We start from the raw sequence: 12,775 nt of genomic DNA, 5'->3' as shown, positions 1-12,775 counted from the left end.
ACTTCCATTAACAAAATGTGCACAGTCTTTTTTATATTTAAACTTTTTGAGTCACCAGCTCCTACTGAGCATGTGCAAGAATAAGTGTGTATGCATTTGTGAATGGCTGATTGCTGTCACATGGTACATGAATGCATGTATGCATTTGTGATTGGCTGATGGCTGTCACATGGTACAGGGGGAGTGGAAAAAGACAGAACTTTTAAAATTGTCAGAAAAAAAATCTACTACTCATTTGAAGTTCAGATTAAGTGCTATTGCATTGTCTTGTTATCTTGCATTTGTTGATTATGCAAATCTACAGTGTTGACTGGTCCTTTAATAAATTGACCCCTATGAGTGTTTTAAAGCTGTTGTTCTTGATTAGTACAAACTGATTTCTTTAAATTTATAAAGTGGAAAATACATATATGATAATTCATGTACGCACAGTAGTGTGAAGAGATAAATAGACATTTCAAATTTCAAAAAATGATCAAAAGATGTATTTATTATTTATTTTAACAAAGATTTATTTAGCAAATACAAGTCTGGGTTCACAGGTTCATCTTAAAGGTGAAACTATTTTATATTGATGTGTTAAATTGAGATAAAAAAGATAATTTAAAAAGCAAAAGAAAATAGCTGTAAAAATGAAGTAGACATTTTACTTTAACCTTTCAGAAGTAACTTTTATTATACTGCTCTGTTTTATTTCTTTCCTAAAGTGGTTGTGGCCTTTAACTCTGAGAAATGCTTATTTTAACACATTTACTTTGGAAAGAAGTGACTTTAGGTGACTGCTAAAGAAAATGCAGAGACTTTCAAAAAAAGGAACTGGAAAACATGCTTTTTGCATTTTAATGAGAGTATTTTTCAAAATGCTTCACAGATATATTTATTTTAAATTGGTGTTCCTGTGCTGACTAGATTACACCTACTTTTTAGGGGTAATCACTGCACATATTTAATGGGTAATGGCATTAGTCACTGGTTCAGTCTTTTTTATGATATTAAGATGTGAAGAATTACATTATAGCCATATGATGATTTGAAGATAAAGCTACAGCAAAAAGCATTTGCCAATCTTCATTCTATTCAGATTGGGCATAGTTAGCTTAAAAAAACATAATTACACACATGAGTGGAATGGGGGCTTTAAAAAAAAAAAAAAAAGGGGATATTTAAAGGGACACTAAACCCCAAATTTTTCTTTCATGGTTCAGGTAGAGAATACAATTTTAAACAACATTGCAGTTTACTTGTATTATCTAATTTGCTTCAATCTTTATATATCCTTTGTTGAAGAAATAGCAATGCACATGGGTGAGCCAATCACACAAGATAGTGATGTGCATCCACCAATCATCAGCTACTAAGCCTATCTAGATATGCTTTTCAGCATATGATATCAAGAGAATGAAGCAAATTAGATAATAGAAGTAATTAAGGAAGTTGTTTAAAATTGCATGCTCTTCCTAAATCATGAAAGAAAAAAAATGTGTTTCATGTACCTTTTTTTTATGCAACTATAAAAAGCGTTACTGTATTGTAATTATTTGAAAACATGTTTTATCTTCAACAAATGGGAACAGCTTTGGGTTCCAATGTCACCTAAAATTATGCAAACATTTTCAGTAGGGGACCTAGTACTCAACAGTGGGCCCTGTTCTTTAGTAATAAGCAATAATAATAATAATATACCTGATGTCCTGTATTATGATTTTGATGATAGATAGAACCTGCACCAATAAAATGTCTCCCTGTCAAAAGATAAATGTGTATTCATCAATAAAAATCTATTGAAAAAATAAATAAAATGTCTCCCTGTATTAGGAAAGTACACTTTCTGCACATGTGTATGTATAGACTCATTGCTATGGACCCTCTCAACACTGGGTCCCCGGTACCAGTGCGCCTGCTGCACCAATGGTAGTTCCGCCCCTGAACATATTGATGAATTTATTTGAGGAAAAAAATATTTCTGAGACTCATTTGCTTTTAGAATAGGGAGTCACGTGATGGCGCTACATCAACAATGATTTTGGGAATTTGTATAGGTAACATTGGAACCCTTGAGAGATTCATAGCAGAAGCACAAATTCAGATAGAGCATATTATTTGAAACAACTTTCCAATTTAGTTTTTTTTTGTCAAATGTGCTTCATTCCCTTGGTATTATTTGTTGAAGGGGCAGTGCTATACTACGGGGAACTAGCAAAACACATCTGGAGAACCAATGGTAAGTGGCATTTGTGTACAGCCACCAATCAGCAGCTAGTTCCCAGGAGTGCATCGGTGCTCCTAAGCTTACCGAGGTATGCTTTTTAACTAAGAATACATAGAAAAATAAGCTATTTAGATGATAGAAGTAAATTTGAAGTTGTTTCAAATTGTAAACTCTATCTGAATTATGAAATAAAAAAATGTGGGTTTCATGTCCCTTTAAGTTACCTGTCAGACTTCTTTATTGTACCTTAAATTGGAGCAAAACTGGGTTAAATCTCTGGGATACAGTAGCCATCATACATGGAGTCTCCTTAAAAACTGACATGTATAGGAAAGAGACAGATTGTAGTAATACAATGTAGTCAATTTTGAGAGCCAGACAGTTATTTCTGATACAAATTCAGCCAACTTCCAATTGGTCATTTGTTTGTTAAGAAGGGGATATACCTAGATACATAGATAAATTCAGTCAGCTTCAGATGCTCTCCAATACTTTACTACATAATAAAAAGGAAAAAGAGAAGGAAATTTTTTTGGTATTTGTGTCAGACTTTTCTAGACACTGTTCCAATATACAGCAAATTATGAAAAAACATTATTGGATATTGCTGAGCAAATGTAATCCATCAATGCCAGAGTTTCAATAGTTGCATATGCCAGCTATGCCTGCATATAAAAGAACATGTAATTTATGTGATAAGTGTGTACAAGTGGATGTTCAGGTCTGTTAGAACTACAACTTCTTGTTATGTCAGTATTGAAAAAAGGTATATTTCCTTTTGTTAAATTGTGTGAACTGTATGATTAAATGTCCCCACCGTGTACATTCACATAACATTACATGAAGAAAGTTTAAAGTAAATCACTGTTGCACTTGAGATACTATTTTTTGTTGTTTACCTTATTAAGTGTCCTTGTGGGCATGTTTATAAAGGCGAAAGGTCCTGGTGGGTTAAGGATAGTAAATGTGCATAAAAGCAATAATCAAGGTAACAATGTATTTGCCTCAGTAGCCCACCATTTTGTAACAGCAGACCACAGTGTGAGCAAACTTTAATTCCCAATTATTATATTAGGCTAAACAAAAACAAGGCATGGCTGAATAAATTAATTTGATGTTAAAACAAAGCAAGGGGCTTTGGATATTTAAACCTGACACCTTGGAGCATAAAAGGATTAGAGGCAGAATGATCTTTATTTGTATAATCAGTTTTTTAAATGGTTTTGTAATATATATATATATATATATATATATATATATTAAAATAAAATACACGGTTAGCGCTGCTAGGCACCGAGAAAAAAAACATACATGGAATAAAAACAGTATGTAAATGTGTCAATAATAATACAACAAAATAATAAAATTGTTAAAATATTTTTAAAACAAAGTAAAAAAAGAAAGTCCATAAACACATAGGTAAAGTCGCCAATAAGGAGTAATGCAAAAAAATCCAGATAAACCCAGAAATTCTTCAGATAAGGTTCCCCCAAGGTTGTGCACTTACTTGAGAAAACCTCAATCCATATGAGGTAAGTAATGACGTAATCACCATCAAATCCAACTGTCTTGGCAAGCCACTGGTTTCTGATGCAGGTCCTCTACAGCTCTTGAAGTCCCCACAGATAGAAACTTTCAAACCCCCTTTCCTTAGGTAGTGGTTAAACTTCACAAAGGCTCATAGAAGGCACAGAAAAAGAAGGAACACTGATAGTGTATTAACTTTTTATTAGAGCTTAAAAACACTAACAATGAAAACCTACTCACAAGGATAACCTCAATTTATGAGGTAAATATACAGCAAACAACAGAAATAATCGTGGCATCAAGTCAAATCAGCTGAGATCTGATAAGTTTAAAGCAGCTGAGATCTGATAAGTTTAAAGCAGCTGAGATCTGATAAGTTTAAAGCAGCTGAGATCTGATAAGTTTAAAGCAGCTGAGATCTGATAAGTTTAAAGCAGCTGAGATCTGATAAGTTTAAAGCAGCTGAGATCTGATAAGTTTAAAGCAGCTGAGATCTGATAAGTTTAAAGCAGCTGAGATCTGATAAGTTTAAAGCAGCTGAGATCTGATAAGTTTAAAGCAGTCTGTAAGATCTTACAGACTGCTTTAAACTTATCAGATCTCAGCTGATTTGACTTGATGTCATGATTATTTCTGTTGTTTGCTGTATATTTACCTCATAAATTGAGGTTATCCTTGTGAGTAGGTTTTCATTGTTAGTGTTTTTAAGCTCTAATAAAAAGTTAATACACTATCAGTGTTCCTTCTTTTTCTGTGCCTTCTATGAGCCTTTGTGAAGTTTAACCACTACCTAAGGAAAGGGGGTTTGAAAGTTTCTATCTGTGGGGACTTCAAGAGCTGTAGAGGACCTGCATCAGAAACCAGTGGCTTGCCAAGACAGTTGGATTTGATGGTGATTACGTCATTACTTACCTCATATGGATTGAGGTTTTCTCAAGTAAGTGCACAACCTTGGGGGAACCTTATCTGAAGAATTTCTGGGATTATCTGGATTTTTTTGCATTACTCCTTTTTGGCGACTTTACCTATGTGTTTATGGACTTTTTTTACTTTGTTTTAAAAATATTTTAACAATTTTATTATTTTGTTGTATTATTATTGACACATTTACATACTGTTTTATTCCATGTATGTTTTTTTTCTCTGTGCCTAGCAGCGCTAACCGTGTATTTTATTTTAATTTCTATTTTTAGAAGGGGGAATATAGGGAGTCTTCCTTTGTGTTTGGTGTAGCAGCAGCTATTGGCATATATAGAATTAGCATTCTATTTATATTACTTAGGGGTTACTTTGTATTGCCCCTATCTGGAGCGCTAATAGACCCTGAGCTTCCTGGGATTTTATCCTAGGATTCTACTTGTTTGTCATATATATATATATATATATATATATATATATATATATATATATATATATATATATATATCAAACAGAAGAGGATAGGGTGCACAGACAACTGGATCCTATCTGGTGTAGTATGTAAGATTCCACAGTATAGCACAGAAATAGACAAGACAAATTTACACTCACTTGTATAAACCTCAATGAAAATGAGGTATGATGACAGAAAGGAGGCTAACCTTAGCCCAAAGATCCTCTCCGTATATGTCCCTGTAATCCTCCAACAGAAGATAAACCGTTTGGGAGAAAACAGTGGCTCCCTATATCCTGTGTGAACTTGGATTCAATGCAGAGAGGGGACACTTTAGGGAGATTTAACAGACTAGGAGTTGTATGTACAAAAGCATATGAGTAAAACATATACAAAACACTCCATCACTTGATGTCACGTTTCATCTACCTAACGACAAAGGGTACCAATGAATATTTATATATATATATATGTGTGTGTGTGTACATATGTATTTATGTGTTTATATGTTTATATACTGTATGTCTTTAAATACATATATACACATTAATACATAAATACATATGTACACATATATAGACATATATAAATACATACATATACATCCGTAGACATGTGTATGTATCTCAATGTTAAACCCTTTGCCTGCTTTTTTTTCTCCTAACACATGAGACCTCATATCTCTGAGCTGTTATTACTATTGTGTGCAATTTTTAAAAAATATTTTTGCATTACTGTTATTAGTGTTATTACGAGTGTAACTGTACTTTGTAAGGTATTTTTGATGTGTTTTGTGACACTTTTTTGACTTGCGTAACAGTTAAAAACTGCTCTGAAATCGTGGTAATGATTCTAGCATAAATCACAATTGCGCTCATGCGATTACGCTCAACTTGTAAAATGAACGCAATTTAACTGGCATATAAATAATCACAAAAAAACCTCTTTCAAACATTTGTGCGCCACTAATCTAACCCTATATTGTCTTGATATACAGTAGTCAGTAATGTTGAATCTTCTACAATTCCTTGAGGGATTTTTTTTTGTATTAAAATAGTGTTTAGAATGCTAGAACAGACAGGCCAATGAATGTAACAAGTACAATTAGGATTATCATTGCTTGGATAATGATTTTTTTTTTTTTTTTTTTAGTGACAAGAATACAAATGTGAAACATTTTATTTTAACAGCATTACGCTATTCCTGTAGGAGGTTTATTTAAAAAAAAAAAAAAAAAAGATATAGACTGACATTTACAGTGTGACAGGAATCTAATTAACGTCTTTAATGTTCGGGATTATTGCATACAGATATCTAATTTTCTGCCTTAAATGAATTTCTTCTTGATTATTTAAGTATGTGGATTTTTTCTGTGTTCGGAAAGGATTGTCTTTTAGCAGATTTGCAATTGCAGTTTGATGTTTTTATTTTAATTTAGCAAGAAGAAACACAACTTATCAAAAAATGAGATTTCAAAATGTGCAATGGAAGAAGTAATAGAACAATTAATTGAATAGATGTAATTGAGTGTTTGAACTTTAGTTTAGTATATATGTAAAAAAAATATAATGCCTAAGAAAATTTTTAAAATATTTCATGTGTGGTGAGATGAAGTCATTTTTATTAACTCAGAGGGACTCTTTATATTGTATCTCAGTGAACTTAAAGGGACACTGAACCCAAATTTTTTCTTTTGTAATTCAGATAGAGCATGAAATGTTAAGCAACTTTCTAATTTACTCCTATTATCAAATGTTCTTTATTCTCTTGGTATCTTTATTTGAAATGCAAGAATGTAAGTTTAGATGTCGGCCCATTTTTGGTGAAAAACCTAGGTTGTCCTTGCTGATTGGTGGATAAATTCATCCACCAATCAAAAACTGCTGTCCAGAGTACTGAACCAAGAAAAAAAGCTTAGATGCCTTCTTTTTCATATAAATATAGCAAGAGAACGAAGAAAAATTGATAAAAGGAGTAAATTAGAAAGTTGCTTAAAATTGCATGCTCTATCTGAATCACGAAAGAAAATGTTTGGGTTCAGTGTCCCTTTAAACATGGACTGATTCCTACTAATGATGTACTTCCCTCTATGGGGCCGATTTATCAAGATGTCCCTGTTTCCGAGCTAGCCTTTGATAATAAAAGTAAATTGGAAAGTTGTTTAAAATTGCATGCCCAATCTGAATCATGAAAGTTTTATTTTGACTTGACTGCCCCTTTAACTTACCCGACCAGCCATTAAAGCTGTCATCCTCTTTACTGTTCCTTTTCATCCCTACAAGAAATACAACCTGCTACATATTTCTTCCTTGACCAACTGTATTAAATATGTATGCAGCATCTTAAGTGGCTCTTATAATCAGTTTCAGAGAATAGCTAACTGGTCACTTTTAGGTCCAAGCAACCATGGCATTAAATATAAATTAGGCAGTGATGTAAAACAGTTATATATGCAGATGCATTTTTAATGTTATTGAGTTTGAAGTTTTTGCTGCAAAATGTGCCAGTAGAGGTTAAACGCCACATCATGTGAGCTTCTTTCTGGTGTTTTGTTATTAAATGGCCTACATTCATGTATTCATAAATAAATGTGATAGAAAAGCAATCAACTAAATAAATGGATACACATCTAAAATACAAGCCCACAGATCTGTTTTCTTCATTTCAAAGATGCATTTCGAGATAAAAGTTACTTGCGTGGTTTAGAGTTCGGAATGAGCTCTATCTTTTATTAGTATTGTTAATATAGATCCTGATGACCTTCCCACACCAGTGGTAGATCTTTAGATATCTATTATCAAACGTATCAAATATAAAAAAAATAGCTCTCAGGTCAAATATATTTACAAGCTATAGAAACACTATGGCAGCAGTGTAAGGGATTCATACCACTCTTTCCTCATTTTCATAGTATGATTTAAACCATAGGAAATGCAAGTTACAATTTCCTCCAACTATCTGTTATATTTTGTCCACTCTTTATTGACCTAATCTTCTCAACGTGCGTTTCACTGTTATACAAATAATCTTTTTTCAATTTAATTTGTTAAATTAGTACTGTGATTCAAAGCCATATACAAACACAAGTTTATTGAAATTGAATAATTAAAAATTTGATGGAAATTATAAACTTAAACTCTGCTCTGAAAAAGTAAGTACCTTACCAATATCTATTTTATTTAATAAACTTATTTAAAGGGACAAATTGCAGCATGTCATTTTTGGACTACAATGTCCCTTTACAATAAAGATTTTTTAAACTTTATATTGGAACCAACAACAGATGCATATTTGTGTATAGGTCATCTCTAGGGACATATTTTTTTTTTTACGAAATAATTTTTTATTGAGAAAAAGGTAACAAGTTCCATGACAAATATAGCATATATATAAATGTAACATGACAATTCTTATTATACAGAGAATGCAGTAACGTCATGGTAGACCATTTTCCTCATATAGGTCCACCATTTCATGCTTAATGTTTCATGTTATTGTCGTATTATAGTTCGTCAAGGACAAAAAAAGAAAAATCACCTCAAATAAAGCAATTTAAAGAAATAAACAGTAAAAGATGCAATACTTTTCCTCTTGTTTGCAAACTTTCATAATTAGATATTAGAAAGAAAGTAGAAAGAAATAAGAAAAAGTAGAAAGAAGAATAGAAGAGAATCTCCCAGTTAAGGAAGGGGGAAGTAAAAGGTTGAGAGCCAGTGTCACTAGTGGGTATCCATTCTCTCTGTTGTATCCTCCATTACCTGAATGCTACGTCTGTTTCTCATTCGTTGAGTATCTATCCAAACTATCCAGTCCTCCCATATCTGGAGGAACTCTGTTCTGGTATTAAGTAGGGTAGAGGAAATGTCTGCCATTTGATAATAATATTTAAGTTTATTTATTATGATATTAAAACTAGGTACTGAAGACTTCCAGAACCTTGCTATTGAGGTCTGGACAGCTGTGCAGACCATTCCTACTAACTTTGACTTAGCTTTGGTAAGGCCCTCAATCGGGAAGTGCAGCAAAGCCTGTTCCCTACTCAGTGTAATTTGTCTATTTAATATTTCAGTTAGAAGGTTATTGGTTACTAGGGACATATTTTTTACTGGCTTATATGGATAACTCCCAGTTATATTTAGCTGTGTCAGTCTACACCACGTCCTCTGTATCCATGTTCTCTCTCCTACCATTGCTTGCTGTATATTCTTACAAACATATGATGGGTAGGTGATTAGATTCTCAGAAACTTTTACAAGTTGATTTTCTATATCAGTCAGGTGATCTTCCAATGTGTGTGCAGATTCTTCACCCCGCAGGGATAACATCATTGTACCTCCTTCAGCGGTCATATTTTTGAAATGTTGCATTATTCTCTGCTCCCAAATTTAAAAGAGATTATGCAAACAATCAGTCTGACTACGCTAACCAGTTATCCAGGGAGGTGCCGAGACTGTAATTATGGCCTCCGCTTTAGGCCTCAGCAGTCCAGTCTCTAACGCCGGGATAATCAAAACCGCACAAATTTAGGTATATTTGCAGTCTACTCCTTGTATATTCCATTTGTGGGCAAGGATGCTGTAGGATATTTCAAATAATCAGCGGATTACAATGTTTCCTGCAGCAGCTCTAGAATATATCGCTGCCCAGACACCCCCAAAAGCTAAGCATTTTTATTGCAGTGTATTGCAAATTTGATTTACAGACTGCTGTGGAGTAAAATAGTTTGAGCTGGAATAGAGCCATGGCACTTCAAGGGTTTTTGCATATCCCACTGCACTACTATAATATAATACAGATATCCATTAGTTTGCTATTAGGTATTTAAAGGACCAGTAAATACAATGCAATAGCACTTAGTCTGAACTTCAAATAAGTAGTAGATATTTTCTGACAAATTTCAAAGTTATGTATATTTCCACTCCTTCTGTATCATGTGACAGTCATCAGCCAATCACACATGCATATAGTATATGCTGTTAATTTTTGCACATGCTTAGTAGGAGCTGGTGACTCAAAAATGTGAAAAAAAAAAAAGATGTGCACTTTTTTATGGAAGTAAACTGGAAAGTTCTTCAAAATTGCATGCTCTATCTGAATCATGAAAGCTTCATTTTAATTTGAGTGTCCCTTTAAGCATGTGTAATTGCACCACATTTGGTAAATTTGAGTAGTATAGTAGTAGCTAATATTCTACTATGTAATTCATTTTAATCTTATTTTATTTTTAGCATAAGTCTGAATATTAAAGGGACACTGAACCCAATTTTTTTTCTTTTGTGATTCAGATAGAGCATGCGATTTTAAGCAACTTTCTAATTTACTCCTATTAGCAATTTTTCTTTGTTCTCTTGCTATCTTTATTTAAAAAAGAAGGCATCTAAGTTTTTTGTTTGTTTCAGTACTCTGGACAGCACTTTTTTATTGGTGGATGAATTTATCCACCAATCAGCAAGGACAACCCAGGTTGTTCACCAAAAATGAGCCGGCATCTAAACTTACATTCTTGCAGTTCAGATAAAGATACTAAGAGAATGAAGAAAATTTGATAATAGGAGTAAATTAGAAAGTTTCTTAAAATGTCATGCTCTATCTGAATCACAAAAGAAAAAATTTGGGTACAGTGTCCCTTTAAGTAATATGGACACCAGGGCTAATTCTGCCATTAGTGACTGTCCTTGTATGCAAAATATTTTGGGCTTCTGTGCATTACTAGAATATGCACTTAAATAATGTGCAGGGATGTTCAATTGTTTATTATCCTGGTGCTATCAACTTATGGTGACTGCTTTATGAGATTAGGGTTGTAAATATACTTACTATCTCTGCTAATCTTTTGCCCCCTTCTCTTTACAATCATCTGTAAACTAAGCTACGCTCTACTTCTAGTTGACACTTCTTGCACCTATGAGATCATATTTTTTTGCAATTTAGCTGTATTGTTTGCTGATTGCATTTTAAATTTGAAATGGATTATAAAAACACTTAAGTATCATCATTATGCTCTGAATATAGCCACGGCAAAATACAAACGGTGAAACTGCTCACGTCTTAAATTATACATTGTTTTATGGAGCAACTTGTTAATGTGTTTGTAGAATAATCACTGGTTATAAATCCCCACTTGAAAGGCTTACATGTAATTACAAAGACATGAATATTAATAGTATTTCCTTTAGTTCTTGTTTACAAACTGCACCCATTCTTTCTGTATGCAAGGCCTGTGCAATTTCTTCGACTGACGCGTTTCTTAACATTTATCATCACTTTGGGATTTGTTCAAGACCATTCTTTTCCCAACATTCAGTTGTATCCATTTTAATTTTGGAACGGATCTAAACAATTATTTGGTAATTTTACCAGCTTAGAGGACTTTCTATTACATATTTTCCTTTTATTATACATGTAAGGTGCAAGTGAGCTAAAAAGAGACAGGTCCTTTTCCTAGGGTCCATCCCATACAACAAGATTATATACCTACAATATGTTTTTTCTAGCTGGGTGCATAAACTTTCTTATTTTGTATTCTAATGGCCTTTATGGATTTTGGCTCCCAATGGGTAATGGGGGCACCCGGATGAAGACTCCTTACCCATTGTTCTTTTTAAGGGTATTATTTTGTCTCATTAGATGAGACCCATATAGGCCCAAAATAATATCTAGGCTAGCTATAAAAAAATTGTTCAGGGAGAAACTGCTTTGTGTTTAAGGCCATGACTGTTCTTCTGGATGGGACCACACTGATTTACTGCAGTAAGGAAGATGCTTCTTTGTCAAAGACACATGGACTTACAAAAGAGGCTGCTATCTATCTTAAAGGGCAAACTACTGTAGATTTTTTTTTGCAAATTAAGCATTTATTTTTTATTTTGTTTCTTGTTTTGTTTTCTTGTAATATTCACACTGAAGGTTTAAAATAGGGTTTATATTGTGGCTAAACTAAGGACTGGGAAATTATGAAAAAAGGTTTGGAACAGCAGGAAGCCTTAACTACTGCTCCGTAAACCCTACTCACAAATTGAATAGATATCATATTTCTATTGCAGATGTGGGGCGGCATTGCTTGTGCAATTTTAAATGCAGACAGCGCATTTGATAAATCATCCCCATTGTCCCGTCACCTCTACAAGAAGACCCATTTTACAAGGATTTATTGATGAGTTATTTCCTTTTTATAGTGTTTAGTGATGCTAATAGCTAATATTTGTGTAATTAACATGTTGAGCTCAAAAAACCTTGGAGATATGTGTTGGCATTTTTTAAAGGATTTAAACAGGGGCATTATGGATACAGTAGGCATGTGTATTTGTTGGGTTATGGATTTGGCTAATTTGTATTGTGGTAAAGTGCGTATTAATATATTTTTAGCTTTAATTTATCAAGAAGTTAGATTTGTATCTGTTTGGTAACCCTTCCTGTTGTCATCCAATATGGCGGGATTCATTTTATATTATTCTCTGGTTAATATTTGCTTTGAACATGTAATTTTGTCTAGAATATATTTAATTCATATGGTATTGTATAAGAAATAATTCATCTGATAACCTCATATACTGAGTTACTATGATACTGAATATGAAAGAACTATGAGACACAGAGGCTGTAAATAATTGAGAGCCCATTGTTGAACTATATATGAATGTTTTTTTCTTCTTGTAAGGTCTGGGTTT

At 33.2% G+C, this 12,775-nt stretch overlaps 1 protein-coding gene across 1 annotated transcript in view; it reads left to right on the top strand.

The window, feature by feature from the left end:
• The window catches only part of CACNA2D3 (calcium voltage-gated channel auxiliary subunit alpha2delta 3), a 1,718,630-nt gene that overhangs the window by 418,015 nt on the left and 1,287,840 nt on the right, over positions 1–12,775 (top strand).

Source organism: Bombina bombina, chromosome 7, assembly GCF_027579735.1.
Source record: "Bombina bombina isolate aBomBom1 chromosome 7, aBomBom1.pri, whole genome shotgun sequence".
Lineage (NCBI taxonomy): Eukaryota > Metazoa > Chordata > Amphibia > Anura > Bombinatoridae > Bombina > Bombina bombina.
The sequence above is the reverse complement of the archived record's forward strand: the minus strand, read 5'-3'. Positions and strand labels throughout refer to the sequence as shown.